This window comes from Oncorhynchus nerka, linkage group LG21 (assembly GCF_034236695.1).
Source record: "Oncorhynchus nerka isolate Pitt River linkage group LG21, Oner_Uvic_2.0, whole genome shotgun sequence".
Taxonomy (NCBI): domain Eukaryota; kingdom Metazoa; phylum Chordata; class Actinopteri; order Salmoniformes; family Salmonidae; genus Oncorhynchus; species Oncorhynchus nerka.
This window is the reverse complement of record NC_088416.1, coordinates 14,370,376-14,389,556: the sequence shown is the minus strand read 5'-3', so window position 1 is coordinate 14,389,556 and position 19,181 is coordinate 14,370,376. Positions and strand designations below refer to the sequence as shown.

At 40.3% G+C, this 19,181-nt stretch overlaps 1 long non-coding RNA gene across 1 annotated transcript; it reads right to left on the bottom strand.

Annotated features, from left to right (window-relative positions):
• Positions 1-13,848: 13,848 nt before the first annotated feature.
• On the bottom strand, positions 13,849-14,743 carry LOC115116731 (uncharacterized). Its single transcript, XR_003861583.2, has 3 exons — positions 14,561-14,743; positions 14,395-14,474; positions 13,849-14,262 (listed from the first exon to the last, which is right to left on the bottom strand). It is a non-coding gene; the product is annotated as an uncharacterized LOC115116731 (long non-coding RNA).
• Positions 14,744-19,181: the final 4,438 nt, after the last annotated feature.

Sequence of the window (19,181 nt, the reverse complement as noted above, 5' to 3'; positions counted from 1 at the left end):
CCAACATCCCTAACAAATTGATGTTTATAATGTGTTATTGTCTGCTTGATTTATAGTAGGGTCTCGTTAGTCTGTTTGGACACAGATACTTATCTCATAATGTGTAGAGAACTGTTCCTTGATGGATAGGCTATTGTACAACACACAGAGCTATTTTCCTTTACATTTAGAATGACAACACATTACAGAGTCGCCTAGTGGGATTATTCACAAATTTATCTGGTGATCAGGTTATGAAATGTCATGACAAAGACATTTTAGTTTCCATGTTTCACCTGAAATACTAAATGATTTATAGTCCTCGGTCTATGTTGTTGTTAGGTGAATTTATGGGTCGTACAGTAGGTCTATGTTATTGTTAGGTGAAGTTATGGGCCAATTTGACATACCCTTAGTGTACAACCTCATTGTCAGTCTGATGTTAAAGCCAGAGTATTTTACTGGTTGAAGTGTTTTTTAAGTATAAAGCAGTTAATTTGGGACAGTAACACAAACCGGAGATTCAAGCGAGCCTTACAATTATAATCTAAAGGCACTGTAAAATGCAGTCATAAGCAACCTGTAAATGGAGGCTATTTTTGCTGTAAGCCTATGAGAACCCCCCTGAGTTTTCCCCCACAGTGGTGAATTAGTGAATAGACACAGAGCTTAATGTGAGTTTCCTTGAGTAGCACTCCTGATCTTGCGCTGATAGTGAGCTGTAATATTCAGAATAGATTGTTAAAAACTAAAATCTTTGCTCAACATTTTTGCTCCAGGCAGATATACTACAACCATAACTAGCAGTTTCCTCATCAGCATGGAGAATTGTCTGCAACCAGATTGTGTGAGCATCGCCCTTGTGCCTCAATTTCAGCAAACCGAAAGTCGTCTGGCACACTGTTTAGGATTTCAGCAACTTGGAAAACGTATTTCTAGCCTACAATCATCTATGTTACTACTAATGTGAAAATAAGACAAAATGTGATTGTTGCTCACTTGACTGTCTTAAAAACCTCTTGATTCTAGCCATCCCGGATCCGGGATCGTGAATACAGCCTCAAGCTCATTACCATAACGCAACGTTAACTATTCATGAAAATCGCAAATGAAATAAATATGCTATCTCTCAAGCTTAGCCTTTTGTTAACAACACTGTCATCTCAGATTTTCAAAATATGCTTTTGAACCATAGCTAAACAAGCATTTGTGTAACAGTATTGATAGCCTAGCATAGCATTAAGCCTGGCATTCAGCATGCAACATTTTCACAAAAACAAGAAAAGCATTCAAATAAAATAATTTACCTTTGAAGAACTTCAGATGTTTTCAATGAGGAGACTCTCAGTTAGATAGCAAATGTTCAGTTTTTACAAAAAGATTATTTGTGAAGACAAATCGCTCCGTTTTCTTCATCACGTTTGGGTAAGAAAAAAAACGAAAATTAAGTCATTACAACGCGAACTTTTTTTCCAAATTAACTCCATAATATCGACAGAAACATGGCAAACGTTGTTTAGAATCAATCCTCAAGGTGTGTTTCACATATCTATCGATGATAAATCCTTCGTGGCAGTTGACTTTCTCCTCTGAAGAAAATGGAACGCGCATTGACCTGGAGATTACGCAATAATTTCGACGCAGGACATCGGGCTGACACCTGGTAAATGTAGTCTCTTATGGTCAATCTTCCAATGATATGCCTACAAATACGTCACAATGCTGCAGACACCTTGGGGAAACGACAGAAAGGGCAGGCTCATTCCTGGCGCATTCACATCCATATAAGGAGACATTGGAACACAGCGCCTTCAGAATCTGGGGCATTTCCTGTATGAAATTTCATCTTGGCTTCGCCTGTAGCATTAGTTCTGGGGCACTCACAGATAATATCTTTGCAGTTTTGGAAACGTCAGAGTTTTTTCTTTCCAAAGCTGTCAATTACATGCATAGTCGAGCATCTTTTCGTGACAAAATATCTTGTTTAAAACAGGAACGTTTTTTATCCAAAATTTAAAAGAGCACCCCCTATCTCGAAGAAGTTAATTGTCAAATAATTTAACAGATGTCAATTGTTGTACAACTTCATGTGTATGCTCTCACCTTTTACCTCAAACGCTCATCCTGTGGCGTTCTGCATTGGCATCGAAACGTGTCTGAATCCTGGCTTTGGAAGGCCACCAAACATTCTGAAATTTCCATCCCCAACTACAACATTTTCCGTCAAGATAGAACTGCCAAAGGGGGAGGTGTTGCAATCTCCTGCAGAGATGGCCTGCAGAGTTCTGTCATACTTTCCAGGTCCATGCCCAAACACTTCAAGCTTCTAATTTAAAAAATGAATCTCTCCAGAAATAAGTCTCTCACTGTTGCCGCCTGTTATAGACCCCCCTCAGCTCCCAGCTGTGCCCTGGACACCATATGTGAATCGATTGCCCCCCATCTATCTTCAGAGTTTGTTCTGTTAGGTGACCTAAACTGGGATATGCTTAACACCCCGGCCATACGACAAGCCAAGCTAGATGCCCTCAATCTCACACAAATTATCAAGGAACCCACCAGGTACAACCTCTGCTGTTTTCAATCAGGATCTCAGCGATCACTGCCTCATTGGCTGCATCTGTTATGGGTTCGCGGTTAAACGACCACCCCTTATCACTGTTAAACGCTCCCTATAATACTTCAGCGAGCAGGCCTTCCTAATCGACCTGGCCCGGGTGTCCTGGAAGGATATTGCCCTCATCCCACCAGTAGAGGATGTCTGGTTGTTATTTAAAAGTAAAAATCATTTAAAAGTAATTTCCTCACCATCTTAAATAAGCATGTCCATTTCAAAAAATGTAGAACTAAGAACAGATATAGCCCTTGGTTCACTCCAGACCTTACTGCCCTCGACCAGCACAAAAACATCCTGTGGCGTACTGCACTAGCATCGAATAGTCCCCGCAATATGCAATTTTTCAGTGAAGTCGGGAACCATTACACACAGTCAGTTAGGAAAGCAAAGGCTAGCTTTTTCAAACAGAAATTTGCATCCTGTAGCGCTAACTCCAAAAACTTCTGGCACACTGTAAAGTCCATGGAGAAGAAGAGCACCTCCTCCCAGCTGCCCGCTGCACTAGGCTAGGAAACACAGTCACCACCGATAAATCCACGATAATCCAGAATTTCAATAAGCATTTCTCTATGGCTGGTCATGCTTTCCTCCTGGCTACCCCAACCCCTACCAACAGCTCTGCACCACCCGCAGCTACTTGCCCACAATTAGAATGTGGTGATCGATGGTATCAAAAGCAGCACTAAGGTCTAGGAGCACGAGGACAGATGCAGAGCCTCGGTCCGATGCCATTAAAATGTCATTTACCACCTTCACAAGTGCTGTCTCAGTGCTATGATGGGGTCTAAAACCAGACTGAAGCATTTCGTATACATTGTTTGTCTTCAGGAAGGCAGTAAGTTGCTGCGCAACAGCCTTTTCTAACATTTTTGAGAGGAATGAAGATTCGATATAGGCCGATAGTTTTTTGATATTTTCTGGGTCAAGGTTTGGCTTTTTCAAGAGAGGCTTTATTACTGCCACTTTTAGTGAGTTTGGTACACATCCGGTGGATATAGAGCCGTTTATTATGTTCAATAAAGGAGGGCCAAGCACAGGAAGCAGCTCTTTCAGTAGTTTAGTTGGAATAGGGTCCAGTATGCAGCTTGAAGGTTTAGAGGCCATGATTATTTTCATCATTGTGTCAAGAGATATAGTACTAAAACACTTGAGCGTCTCTCTTGATCCTAGGTCCTGGGAGAGTTGTGCAGACTCAGGACAACTGAGCTTTGAAGGAATACGCAGATTTGAAGAGGAGTCTGTAATTTGCTTTCTAATAATCATAATCTTTTCCTCAAAGAAGTTCATGAATTTATCACTGCTAAAGTGAAAGTCATCCTCTCTTGGGGAATGCTGCTTTTTAGTTAGCTTTGCGACAGTATCAAAAAGGAATTTCGGATTGTTCTTATTTTCCTCAATTAAGTTAGAAAAATAGGATGATCGAGCAGCAGTAAGGGCTCTTCGGTACTGCACGGTACTGTCTTTCCAAGCTAGTCGGAAGACTTCCAGTTTGGTGTGGCGCCATTTCCGTTCCAATTTTCTGGAAGCTTGCTTCAGAGCTCGGGTATTTTCTGTGTACCAGGGAGCTAGTTTCTTATGAGAAATGTTTTTAGTTTTTAGGGGTGCAACTGCATCTAGGGTATTGTGCAAGGTTAAATTGAGTTCCTCAGTTAGGTGGTTAACTGATTTTTGTCCTCTGGCGTCCTTGGGTAGACAGAGGGAATCTGGAAGGACATCAAGGAATCTTTGTGTTGTCTGTGAATTTATAGCACGACTTTTGATGTTCCTTGGTTGGGGTCTGAGCAGATTATTTGTTGCAATTGCAAACGTAATAAAATAGTGGTCCGATAGTCCAGGATTATGAGGAAAAACATTAAGATCCACAACATTTATTCCATGGGACAAAACTAGGTCCAGCGTATGACTGTGACAGTGACAGTGAGTGGGTCCAGAGACATGTTGGACAAAACCCATTGAGTCGATGATGGCTCCGAAAGCCTTTTGGAGTGGGTCTGTGGACTTTTCCATGTGAATATTAAAGTCACCAAAGATTAGAATATTATCTGCTATGACTACAAGGTCCGATAGGAATTCAGGGAACTCAGTGAGGAACGCTGTATATGGCCCAGGAGGCCTGTAAACAGTAGCTATAAAAAGTGATTGAGTAGGCTGCATAGATTTCTTGACTAGAAGTTCAAAAGACGAAAACTTCATTTTTTTTTTGTAAATTGAAATTTGCTATCGTAAATGTTAGCAACACCTCCGCCTTTGCGGGATGCACGGGGGATATGGTCACTAGTGTAGCCAGGAGGTGATGCCTCATTTAACACAGTAAAGTAACAGTAAATTCATCAGGCTTAAGCCATGTTTCAGTCAGGCCAATCACATCAAGATTATGATCAGTGATTAGTTCATTGACTATAAATGCCTTTGAAGTAAGGGATCTAACATTAAGTAGCCCTATTTTGAGATGTGAGGTATCATGATCTCTTTCAATAATGACAGGAATGGAGGTGGTCTTTATCCTAGTGAGATTGCTAAGGCGAACACCGCCATGTTTAGTTTTGCCCAACCTAGGTCGAGGCACAGACACGGTCTCAATGGTGATAGCTGAGCTGACTACACTGACTGTGCTAGTGGCAGACTCCACTATGCTGGCAGGCTGGCTAACAGCCTGCTGCCTGGCCTGCACCCTATTTCATTGTGGAGCTAGAGGAGTTAGAGCCCTATCTATGTTGGTAGATAAGATGAGAGCACCCCTCCAGCTAGGATGGAGTCCGTCACTCCTCAGCAGGTCAGGCTTGGTCCTGTTTGTGGGTGAGTCCCAGAAAGAGGGCCAATTATCTACAAATTCTATCTTTTGGGAGGGGCAGAAAACAGTTTTCAACCAGCGATTGAGTTGTGAGACTGCTGTAGAGCTCATCACTCCCCCTAACTGGGAGGGGGCCAGAGACAATTACTCGATGCCGACACATCTTTCTAGCTGATTTACACGCAGAAGCTATGTTGCGCTTGGAAACTCTGACGGTTTCATCCTAACATCGTTGGTGCCGACGTGGATAACAATATCTCTATACTCTCTACACTCGCCAGTTTTAGCTTTTGCCAGCACCATCTTCAGATTAGCCTTAACGTCGGTAGCCCTGCCCCCTGGTAAACAGTGTATGATCGCTGGATGATTCGTTTTAAGTCTAATACTGCGGGTAATGGAGTCGCCAATGACTAGAGTTTTCAATTTGTCAGAGCTAATGGTGGGAAGCTTCGGCGTCGCAGACCCCGTAACGAGAGGAGTAGAGACCAGAGAAGACTCGGCCTCTGACTCCGACTCGCTGCTTAATGGGGAAAACCGGTTGAAAGTTTCTGTCGGCTGAATGAGCGACACCGGTTGAGTTCCTACAGCATTTCCTTCCAGAAACCGTGAGAAAGTTGTCCGGCTGCGGGGACTGTGCCAGGGGATTTATACTACTATCTGTACTTACTGGTGGCATAGACGCTGTTTCATCCTTTCCTACACTGAAATTACCCTTGCCTAACGATTGCGTCTGAAGCTGGGCTTGTAGCACAGCTATCCTCGCCGTAAGGCGAGTACAGCGACTGCAATTAGAAGGCATCATGTTAATGTTACTACTTAGCTTCGGCTGTTGGAGGTCCTGACGAATCGTGTCCAGATAAAGCGTCCGTTATATATATATATATATATATAAACGGTAATTAAAAAGTAAAAACCGTAAAGTTGTCAGGTAGCAAAATAGGTTGGCAACAAAACGCACAGCAACTCGAAAACAAGTCTGCAAGTTGTGACCGGAAATGACTGCCAAACATACCTTCGTAAAACTGACTATCCTATCGATCCTTGACTTCGGCGATCTCATTTTGGCTGCCTTTTCTTCCAGTTCTCTGCTGCCAATGACTGGAACGAATTGCAAAAATCGCTGAAGTTGGAGACTTATATCTCCCTTACTAACTTTAAGCATCAGCGATCTGAGCAGCTTACCGATCGCTGCAGCTCTACATAGTCCATCTGTAAATAGCCCACCCAATCTACCTTCCTCATCCCCATATTTGTATGTACTTTTTTGCTCTTTTGCACACCTGTATTTCTACTTGCACATCATCATCTGCACATCTATCACTCCAGTGTTCATTTGCTAAATTGTAATTACTTCACTACTATGGCCTATTTATTGCCGCACCTCCTTACTCCATTTGCACACACTGGATATAGATTTTTCAAATGTGTTATTGACTGTACTTTTGTTTATCCCACGCGTAACTCTGTTGTTTTTGTCGCACTGCTTTGCTTTATCTTGGCCAGGTCGCAGTTGTAAATGAGAACTTGTTCTCAACTGGCCTACCTGGTTAAATAAAGGTGAATTAAAAATATATATATATTTAAAATTATTTTTTAAATCGTAACTTTATTGACAACACCCAAATGGATACTGTCATTAACGCGGTTCTTAATACTGTAGCAAACATATTAAGCAGGACATTCAAACAAGCCTGGCAATTACAAGCCTTTACAATCCAAATTGTGAAATGCACTCCTGGAAATGGAGGTTACTCCTCTGAGTTTTCCCCCATTCACATTCATGAAAAACTAAAATCTTTTTTTTAGGAAACACAGAAAGGGTCCTATATTGGAGACCAAAAGTCGTCTGGCACAGTGCTTAGAGTTTCAACAACATGAATAACTTATTTCTAGTCTACAATCATCGATGTCACTACTAATGTGAAAACAAGACAAATACGACTATTCTTGCTCATTTTAAGACAATTGTCAAATAATCATTACATTCATTACAGGTGTCAATTGTTGTACAACATCATGGCTACGCTGTTGGCATCACCTTTTACAGTGGATTACTGCTGTTGTGGGCCTTTAATCATCTGTCTGACTGTTGTTCACACAGGAGAGATACGGGACTATCGTGGATCCTCTGGGGAGCCTCAACAACCTCGCAGAGAAGAGTCTCTCCAGATCAGAACACCTCAAGAAACACCTGCAGAGGTCCACAGGGAAGAGAACTCACTGCTGCTCTAACTGTGGGAAGAGATTCACCTCATCAGGCATTAAAATTCACCAGAGACTCCACACAGGAGAGAAATATTATAGCTGTGATCAATGTGGGAAGAGTTTTACTACTTCTGTCTATCGGACAGTGCACCAGAGAATTCACACAGGAGATAAATCTTATAGCTGTAACTATACTATACATACTATTAGAGTTTTGCTCACCGACTCAGCCTGAAAACACACCAGAACACACACAGGAGAGAAACCTCATAGCTGTGATCAGTGTGACAAGAGATACTCTGATACTCTGCTCCCCCAGAGAAGAAATATGAAAGCCGTCTCCGTTCATCCAGGATCCCTGCTCCTTCCAATCGTAAGTGACTTGTCTTGAGAAGTTATTATGTTAAGTTAGAACACGTTTTTTTTTGTGGATACTGTGGATTCAGCAAAAAAAGTTTAGTTTATGAAAATCTGTTAATTTAGGAAATCTGTTCAAGTATTGCCATGATTAAAAAAAGATGTGATTGTGTTATCAAGGTATGAAATTATTGTTATTTTCAAATACATTTTTGGTTTTCGTTGCGGACAATTTGCAGTGAACTAATCACTGTAATTATGTTCCGGCACCCCACCATTCGCCCTGACAAAAATCAGCCTGCGGCTGAATCTAGTTTGCCTACCCCTGTCTTAAGTGTTTCTTTCAGTGGTGTGTGTGAAAGATGGTTAATTATGGATATTTCCTTTATATGGTTCTGCTCAAGTGGGTCCTCTTGAGAAGACAGGTTTGCATGCAATGCATGTTCCTCTCTAACCAAATCATATGCTAAATCGCTTTATGAGATGGAATCCCATATAGGGCTGTTTTCCTCAGTTATACCTTGATTTGAAGATAATCACATATTGGCCTGTATCTTCAGGTGCATAATAACTTTAATCAATGGTACACAATACATTTACACACTTTGTGTTTAGTGGAACTGCCCTTGTAGTGGGACAGTAGGTAATCTGTACATATATAATTGATGAACTATTTGGTATGTGATGGCTACCAATCATGTACAGAGAAGACCTATACCATACTGTTTACAACTAGAATTCCATTTTGTGACAATAGGTTCCAAAATGTCTTTGTTCCGTATTATATCAGCCTACTGTGGTTGAAACTATATAGACATACACTGAGTATACAAAACATAAAGAACAGCTCCATGAGACTTACCAGGTGAAAGCTATGATGCCTTATTGATGTCACCTGTTAAATCCACTTCAATCAGTGTAGATGAAGGGGAGGAGACCAGTTAAAGAAGGATTTCTAAGCTTTGATATAATTGAGACATGGATTGTGCATGTGTGCCATTCAGAGGGTGAATGGCCAAGACGAAAGATTTAAACTGGGTATGGTAATAGGTGCCAGGCGCCCCAGTTTGTGTCAAGAACTGCAATACTGCTGGGTTTTTCAAGAATGGTCCACCACCCGAAGGGTATCCAGCCAACTTGACACAACTGTGGGAAGCATTTGAGTCAACATGGGACAGCATCCCTGCGGAATGCTTTCAACACCTTGTAGAGTCCATGCCCCAATGAATTGAGGCTGTTCTGAGGGCAACAGGTGGGGGTGCAACTTAATATTAGGAAGGTGTTCCTGATGTTTGGTATACTCAGTGTATTTGTACTGTAAAGTGACCCTAAGCAGTTTTGTTAAGGGTACTAGCACTCTTTCTAGTTCAATGCATTCCACAGAGGGCCGAGTCTGCCGGTTTTTACCTTTCAATTAAGACCTCGACCACCAGGTGAGGTTGTTTTAGGATCCCCATTGTAAGAGTAGCTGCTGCTTTCGCAACGTGTCCACATGAAATATGACTTAATAAGAACCTTATTAGACAAGAACAGCTCAAGTACAGAACTACATACATGTAAAAATGGCACACATTGTCTACATATCCATACCTACATACTATCTAGGGGAGAGGCATTGTGCCATGAGGTATTTTGTCATTTAATTTTTTAAAATTTATAAACAAGGTTTGCTGTTCATTTGAGCAATATGAGGAAGTACAGTTCCCGCTCAGCCCAGTCAAAACTGTTCGCTGCTCTGGCCCCCCAATGGTGGAACAAACTCCCTCACGACGCCAGGACAGCGGAGTCAATCACCACCTTCCGGAGACACCTGAAACCCCACCTCTTTAAGGAATACCTAGGATAGGATAAAGTAATCCTTCTCACCCCCCCCCTTAAAAGATTTAGATGCACTATTGTAAAGTGGCTGTTCCACTGGATGTCATAAGGTGAAAGCACCAATTTGTAAGTCGCTCTGGATAAGAGCGTCTGCTAAATGACTTAAATGTAAATGTAAATGATAAAATATATCTAATCAAACATCAGAAAATACATGAAGCAGTTGTTTCATGATATCAATTAATTAATTTCACAATGTAGAATGTTTAAATATTGTAGTAGGAGTATTTTAATAAGGTCATAATGTAGAACCCTAAACGTTTGTCCCGTTCTATTGATTTCAACATGATATGGATATTAGCCTTGCAAAAAATCCAGGCTCTGAATTGAAAGTGTACTATTTATGAGATTTAGTAAGTACACATTATTCCCAGATTCCGTGTGGTTTTTGAGCTGTTATTTTTAACAGGACGTGCAACCTCATCTCCCTCCTGTCGCACAAATGATTTTAGCATGATATCGATTAGTTATGACAAATAAGTGTTGCGTTCCTTTGTTTAGCGACCCCTACATTTAAATGCATTCCAACATCACGTACAACCTGATTTCCCCCCTAATTGATATCAGTGATTTATTGCTACTTGTCAAAACAACAGTGTTTCTGGTGCTTGTGCATTTTATAAGGAGCTTGTTTAAAAAAATACAAGAAATATGATTATTGTGGCAGATGTTTGTGTAAATAGCACATGTTATGTTTAGGTTTTCAATTTATCCCAAACTGTTTCTGCATATTGGTTATTGATTTGGACACGTTAAAACTGTGTTTTGATATTGAGGCTATCCCACCTAGCACAATGTAATTGAAAAGACGTTGAAAATAAGACTATGCAATCAAATATTTTTTTTAAACATTTTTTTAAACATTTTTTTATTATACCATGCCATACCATTAAGTTAATTATAGAATAGCAGGGTTAATTCTCAGATGTGCCAACCCAAATGTACTAGAGCATGACATTGGGGACTGGGCCCCGATCCAACAACATGCCAATCGAGTGAACCCTGAAAAGAGAGAGAAGCTTCGCAGTGAGGTGGAAAGTTATTACGGATATTGCAGGAGTTTCCTCTTGAAATCAGACATGTCCGTGTTAAGGACAACTTGGTTGCTGATTATTGTATCAAGGCTGGGCAGTCATAGTTTTGCGTTTAGCCATTGCGTTGCCATGGATCACAATTTATTTTGACTGCACGTTTTTCTGTATTGGAGATGAGTTTGGTTTGGGCTCGTTCCAAGGGGATGAGAGTTCTAGAAGCTAGTGAGCTTTAGGAAGACGAGAGTTCTAGAAGCTATTGAGTTTTAGGAAGATGAGAGTTCTAGAACCTAGTGTGTTTTATGATTCTATAGAATGAAAAAGGAGGAAAAAATAATACAATTGAATATTATTATTTAGAAATACGTGTTTGTTCTTGTTTTTAATTGTTGATAGCCAGTAGACATCATGTTTATATTGTAGAAGGTGAAGCATTGTAGTTGATTATAATGTGAAATGGAAGTTGTTTCTGTTGGTGGTGAGCAAACTTGTCCAACAAAAATTATAGGATTTATTTGTTGTCTTAAGGAGAAAGGTGTTCCAGGCTTTGGTTTTTCCATTTATGTTTTGAGGTTGGACTTTAGTATAGCTCGTTAGTACGGAGGGCGCACTGATTGGTGTCACCTCGTTAGTCAGTATGTGTAACACCAGTTCTTTTGTTTGCTTCTTCTTGGGCGGATTTAGTGGGTCTCATGGTGGGGTGACTTTTATGTCCCAGTTGTTGTTACTAGTCAACTTTCAATGAACACTGAGAGCAAAACTGCAACATTATGTTATAATACTTTTATTGCATCCAATGGTTGTTTTATGCAACAGAATATAGGGTTCTTAGAACTATTGTGTCTGTGTGTTCTACTGACAGGAGATTTACAATGTCTTTTGGGTGATATAACCTAAAGAGACCGCATTCCAGAGTATGAGTTAATGTTTCTGTTCTCTATGGTACCAGGGAGAGATGACCCCAGGGCCAGAGTTGTTTTTACAGCAGATACTTATAATTCTCAGCAGACAGTATCTTTCATACAAATCTTTACCTTGTGACCCATTCTATACATCTGTTGTTTGTCATGTAGGTTGAAAGGGGGCATCTTGGCTATTAAAGACCACTGTACTTTTGTATCAGGGCTCTCAACGAATCATCTGGGGGTGATTCGTCAACCAGCCATCATTTAGAGCACTCAATTGATTCACTTTATATGTGTGCGTTGTCTTGCCCTGCTCCCATATTATTAAGCGAATAAAGATTTAGTTAAAGTATAACTTTGACTTGTGTGATATGTTTGTTACCTCATTTGATATTAAAGAAATCAACAACCACATTTGGCAATGGGGACGTGAATCTTGACTTGGTGACTGACGACCTGGGTAAATGACCTGGTTCCTGACGACCAGGCTAAATGGTGCACGAGAGATCCCTCTAACTTGGGATCTCAGGGAGACCACACTTCGGGAACGGAGCAGATGAACCCACCTTTGATCTGAGTGCATACCACAACTCGAACCTAGTTTTTTTTAAATAAAGAGGTGAGTGAAACACGCAAAGTGTAGTTTTTAGAAAAGCCTCATAGGCTCTGAATGTGTATTCCTGTGTGGAGGTGTTAACAGGGCCCAGTCAGGAGGCTTTGAGGCCAAGTCTGCTATCTGTGTGAACTGGATGAAAACTAGAATCTGTGTTTACTAGTTAAGACCATTTATGATACCTGTAATTATTTGAAAAATGTACCCCATTTTAGAAGTATTAAAAGATGTAAATGTATGAGTTGCATTATCCTAGGAACTAACCATGACATAGAAATGTGAAAATATTCCTGCAGGTTAAAATATTGTGAAAAACAACTAATTGATTAGGTATGTTTGGGAATAGCATTGTGTGACTGACATGAGAGTTGTGAATGTGGAAATGAGTCTTAATCTGATGTTTGGATAGTAACATATAGAAATATGCTTAATCATATGATTGAAATTTGGATAATAAGAGGGATGATATTTTAGAAAGCAGCTGAGAGGCTTGATTTTTCCGTGGTCTCTGGGAAGTTAGAGAACCGTTGACGATCCCATGGTCATTGTCCGGGTTTATTTTTGGTTCTGCTGAGAGTATGTTTGGAGAGCTGCTTCATAGCTATGGAGATTCCTTGAAAACGCAAATGGAATGGTTTTCATGAGTACCTCAGAATTTCTTACACTTTTTATGGATTTTGTGAATATTTGAAAATATGATGAATTGTATGTGTGTATAATGATTACTAGACATTTGATGAAGTAATACTGGGAATATAATTAGATACAATTTAAACAACCCATATGTAAACGAACGTAGGTTTTGATAAAGATGAGGTTTAAGCATTATTAAACAGTCTACAAAGTCTGGGCAGTTGTCTCAGAAACTGGTGGGAGTGTGGGTAAGTTACCCTAATGATGTAACTATAAAAAGCTTATTGGGTTTTCTCGGTCCGGGTACTACATTTGAAGAAAATAAATGCCCTTAAGTCCTGGGTGGGGGGGGGGGGGGTGGGGGGGGGGGGGTTGAGAGGAGAGGAGTTGCTAGATTTATTGAATAAAACTTTTTCTATAAAGTTAGAGTGAGCCAAGTTGGCTGACTAGCTGTTGATGAAGAAGCGTCCCGTCCACTAGATTATACATCACAGTGGCAGAATCACCTGAAAGACGTACATCGCCATCTGTTGACTGGAGTTGGTATATCACAGTTGAGAAAAAACTGGGGGAACCCCTAAAAGTTATTTGAAGACCCTTTTGGGGTTCGTTTTTTAAACTCCCTGTCCACCCTCCCTCCATTATAAAGACATATTTTAATAATAATAATAATCACAATATTGATTTAAATAATTCATTGTTTATTTAGTGGCACCCCAAATGTGAATTAATATTTACAATACAATTTACCAAACAAAACACATTACAAAATTGCAACATTTCTGCAGACATGTCAGACCATAATCAATAATACATTTACTTTGTACAGTGCTTTTCATGACATTTAAAAAGTACAAATAATGATGTAAAATAAAAACATACATACAAATGAATCATAGGTAAACTAACAATATTGTAGACTTGAAGCTAAATACAGATTTTTCAGCTTTAGTGTGTATATCATATCCATTTAGTTATGTTAGGAAGTTTGCCATCTTTATGACCGGCCCTGGTAACTTCCCCCCAACTTCTCTTCTCCCCAGAACACGGTAACATAACAACATAATTGTTTTTCTGACATTTTGGGCAAATTTAAGGGAAAATAAAAAATTCAGCCGTAGCAGAGCCCCAAATCCTATGGGGACGTCCTCGAGGGCGTGGATGTTCTCCCCATCAAAGGCCAGCGGGAATTCACTCTCATGGTGAAATGGATTTCCACCGATGTGCAGTAAAGGAGTGAAGAGCGGTGAAATCTGTCAACAAAAGTAAGAAAAGATTAATACACATACAATTAACAAAGAACAGAACAAATGTTCAGATGTAGTTTTATATCAGCATGCACACTTATGTTTATGAAGAAACATATGATTGGTGCATAGATATACCTTGTCCCGGACATAAAGGCCACGCGGGTCCTCATTGAAGAGGTTGGGCAAGAGCAGGATCGCTGCTGTGGTCTCCAGTCCTCGTAAAGTAAAGCAATGATCTTACTACACTTGCAAATTTTATTACAAAATACATTAGAGAAAGGGAAGGAATAAGAGCAAGTACCTCTTCTGTATTGTCCTTCGGGGACTGTCAATATAGCAGGATGATGCCCTCACCCCTGCCTCGCCTCTCTACCTCTGATAGTCCTTGAATTATCTTCGTGTCTATATCCATTCCATGGACTTGATTAATTTCTGAGAAGATCTGAAAAGATCATTTGCAAACATTTGTATGCTAATAGATTTCAGTTTGTTTTGACTGCTATGCAGGTTAAATGTACACTTCAAATGCAGCTGTCCTACAACATATCTGTACCTTCTTCTTGATCCCAATTGCATTGTGTCCATGTTCTGTCCTATACGAATTTCAAAGGAAGAGAAAATGTGTCAAAGAATAGTCTTAAAGCATTAATATATATATATATATATATATATATATATATATATATATATATATATTGCTAACAAAAATAAAGGGAACACTTAAACCACACAATGTAACTTCAAGTCAATCACACTTCTGTGAAATCAAACTGTCCACTTAGGAAGCAACACTGATTGACAATACATTTCACATGCTGTTGAGCAAATGGAATAGACAACAGGTGGAGATTATAGGCAATTAGCAAGACACCCCCAATAAAGGAGTGGTTCTGCAGGTGGTGACCACAGACCACTTCTCAGTTCCTATGCTTCCTGGCTGATGTTTTGGTCACTTTTGAATGCTGGCGGTGCTTTCACTCTAGTGGTAGCATGAGACGGAGTCTACAACCCACACAAGTGGCTCAGGTAGTGCAGCTCATCCAGGATGGCACATCAATGCGAGCTGTGGCAAGAAGGTTTGCTGTGTCTGTCAGCGTAGTGTCCAGAGCATGGAGGCGCTACCAGGAGACAGGCCAGTACATCAGGAGACGTGGAGGAGGACAACAACCCAGCAGCAGGACCGCTACCTCCGCCTTTGTGCAAAGAGGAGCAGGAGGAGCACTGCCAGAGCCCTGCAAAATGACCTCCAGCAGGCCACAAATGTGCATGTGTCTGCTCAAACGGTCAGAAACAGACTCCATGAGGGTGGTATAAGGGCCCGACGTCCACAGGTGGGGGTTGTGCTTACAGCCCAACACCGTGCAGGACGTTTGGCATTTGCCAGAGAACACCAAGATTGGCAAATTCGCCACTGGCGCCCTGTGCTATTCACAGATGAAAGCAGGTTCACACTGAGCACGTGACAGATTTGACAGAGTCTGGAGACGCCATGGAGAACGTTTTGCTGCCTGTAACATCCTCCAACATGACCGGTTTGGCGGTGGGTCAGTCATGGTGTGGGGTGGTATTTCTTTGGGGGGCCGCACAGCCCTCAAAGTGCTCACCAGAGGTAGCCTGACTGCCATTCGGTACCGAGATGAGATCCTCAGACCCCTTGTGAGACCATATGCTGGTGTGGTAGGCCTTGGGTTCCTCCTAATGCAAGACAATGCTAGACCTCATGTGGCTGGAGTGTGTCAGCAGTTCCTGCAAGAGGAAGGCATTGATGCTATGGACTGGCCCGCCCGTTCCCCAGACCTGAATCCAATTGAGCACATCAGGAGCATGCCCAGGCGTTGTAGGGAGGTCATACAGGCACGTGGAGGCCAGACACACTACTGAGCCTCATTTGGACTTGTTTTAAGGACATTACATCAAAGTTGGATCAGCCTGTAGTGTGGTTTTCCACTTTAATTTTGAGTGTGACTCCTAATCCAGACCTCCATGGGTTGATAAATTTGATTTCCATTGATAATTTTTGGGTGATTTTGTTGTCGGCACATTCAACTATGTAAAGAAAAAGTATTTAATAAGAATATTTTATTGATTCAGATCTAGAATGTTATTTTAGTGTTCCCTTTATTTTTTTGAGCAGTGTATATATATATTAAATATTTAAAGATTAAATGCCATCGACATACAATGTGATGTAAAATAGAAGAACATATTGGAGAAAGCACTAGCCAATGCAGTACTACAGTACTACATTTTGCTGTGTGGCAATACTGTGTTTGGATTCTGAAGGGCAATTATACAAAAGAGGTAGTCTAGACACTGTGTTAATACCATTATGCATTTAAATCCCATCTTCAGCTACCATCTAAGCTATTAATTTCCCTCCACCAGGGGGCGGACATGTAACGTTTCCAAAATGGGATAGTATTGTACATGTAACGTTTCCAAAATGGGATAGTATTGTACATGTAACGTTTTCCAAATGGGATAGTATTGTACATGTAACGTTATGCCCCCTTGTGAGTTAATAGTATTGCATGCTGTAGCAGGCTATATAAAGAGGAAGACCTCCATTGACGATTCAGTTCGTTGTAACATCTCGTCTGGACAGGTCACCGTCCTTAGTTAGTTAGTTAACGTTAGCTAGTTCATTATCACAAAAGTGGGAACTGCTCTAGATTGGAAACTTACGTTAATGAAGTGTAAAGCCATGTTGGCTTTATGGAAACGATATACAATATATGGTAAATAATATAGTTGAGGGAAATAATCCAAACCTAGTTGTGCCTAGTTAGGACATAACGTTATCTAGCTAGATAACGGTACTGTACTGTAGCTCATACAACGCCGACGGTCAAACCCATCAACGATCAAGTCAGCTGCTGCTCCAATACAGTATGAGGTGAGACGGTGAACTGATGTTGAATCATAATGATTAAGTTAATTAAAATGAATTAGTGAAACTGTTAAAAATGATTGTATATGGCATATTAAATATATTACTCTATTGTTATCATTTAGAAACATCATGGAATATTATACATCATATTAAATATATTACTCTATTGTTATCATATAGAAACATCATGGAATATTGTACATCATATTAAATATATTACTCTTGTTATCATATAGAAACATCATGGAATATTGTACAGCAAAAGGGAATATGTTCCATCATACATGTTTATTTACATTTTAGTGCAAATTGTCCACTGCTATTGGTGTAATATCTCACCCCTTTTGGCTAAATGAAAGTTATTTTCCCCTCAGGCACACACATTTGTTCTTTGATATTATGAAGGTAAATTGTGTAGAATGTACTTTACCCCACATCTCTTTACATTGCTTATGCATATTTGGTGGCCTGACTGTGTCCAGACTATGTCAAAGGCCCATCCTGGTAGATCTGAACCTAATGCAGCTTGGAGAGATCTGATAAAAAAAAGTCACATTTAGGTGTCAGGTGTTACTGAGGCCATAGATGCTCCATATCCATTACTTTTGAGTGTTTTATATAATATGACTAAATGTGTTTCTGTGTTGCAGGGGCAGTCAACATTTACCGGCAAGGCCACAGAACATGACATAAGCAGAGCTGTGGGAGACCACCTCAAGCCCGTGGTAGAGCCAGGGGTGGTGTTTACCACTCCACCACGCCTTCAGCAGGCTTGAAAAGTGGGATTGATCTGTTTGATCCATTTGTTTGTTTCAGTTAGTTGAATCCTTTCACATGGGATTGATACTGATTTTCATACTAAGAGGGACCAGGAGTCTGTTGATTGGGTTCATTTGTTGAAATCAAATCAAGCTTTATTTGTACAGCACATTTCAGACATGAATGCAACACAATGGCTTCACAGGGAAAAAAACTATGAAAATAAACAGAAATATTTAGTACATATCAAACAGAAGATGAATGAGCACCCTAAGAAAATGCCATAGATTAATATATTAAGAGGCCAGACACTCTTAAATAGAACCTGGACCAGCTCAGGTAAAACACCTTCCCACCAACAAGATGGACAAGCCAGCACAGGTGTAACACATACCGACTAACGAGGTGACACCGATCAGTGCGTCCTACGTGCTAACGAGCAAGACACGCGAAAGGCCAACCTCAAAGCATAAATGGAAAAACCAAAGTCTGGAACACCTTCCCCTTTATATGGTATATTTTTGTTGGACAAGTTTGCTCACCACCAACAGAAAACAACTTCCAGTTGACATTATAATCAACTACTGGCTGTCAACAATTAAAAACAAGAAAAACAACACCTATTCCTAAATAATAATAAACAATCGTATTTTTTTTTTCTCCTTTTCTTTCTATAGAATCCTAAAACCCACTAGCTTCTAGAACTCTTCCCCTTGGAACGAGCCCAAACAAAACTCAAATCAAATTGTATTAGTCACATGCGCCGAATACAGAAATACAGAAAAGAAAAAGAGATAAAACTCCAAATAAAAACACTGGATAAACGCAAAACACAAATCTTTTTGTCCCCAGAGATAATCAGCAACCAAATGTTCCTTACCGCGGACATGTCTGATTTCAAGAGGAAACTCCTGCGATATCCGTAGTAACTTTCCACCTCATTGCGGAGCTTCTCTCTCTTTTCAGGGTTCACTCAATAGGCATGTTGTTGGCTCTGGGCCCAGTCCCCAATGTCATGCTCTAGTACATTTGGTTTGGCACGTGAGAATTAACCCTGATATTCTAAAAACAGGGCAACAATGTCAATATAATTGTACCAAAAAATGGTCAGTTGGTTGCATGAATAAATATCACTACTAAATGTTACATGAATTGAAATATTTGATTGCATAGTCATACTTTCAACACCTTTTCAATAACATTTTGCTAAGTGGGATAGCCCAATGTCAAAACACAGTTTTAACGTATCAATAACCAATATGCAGGAACA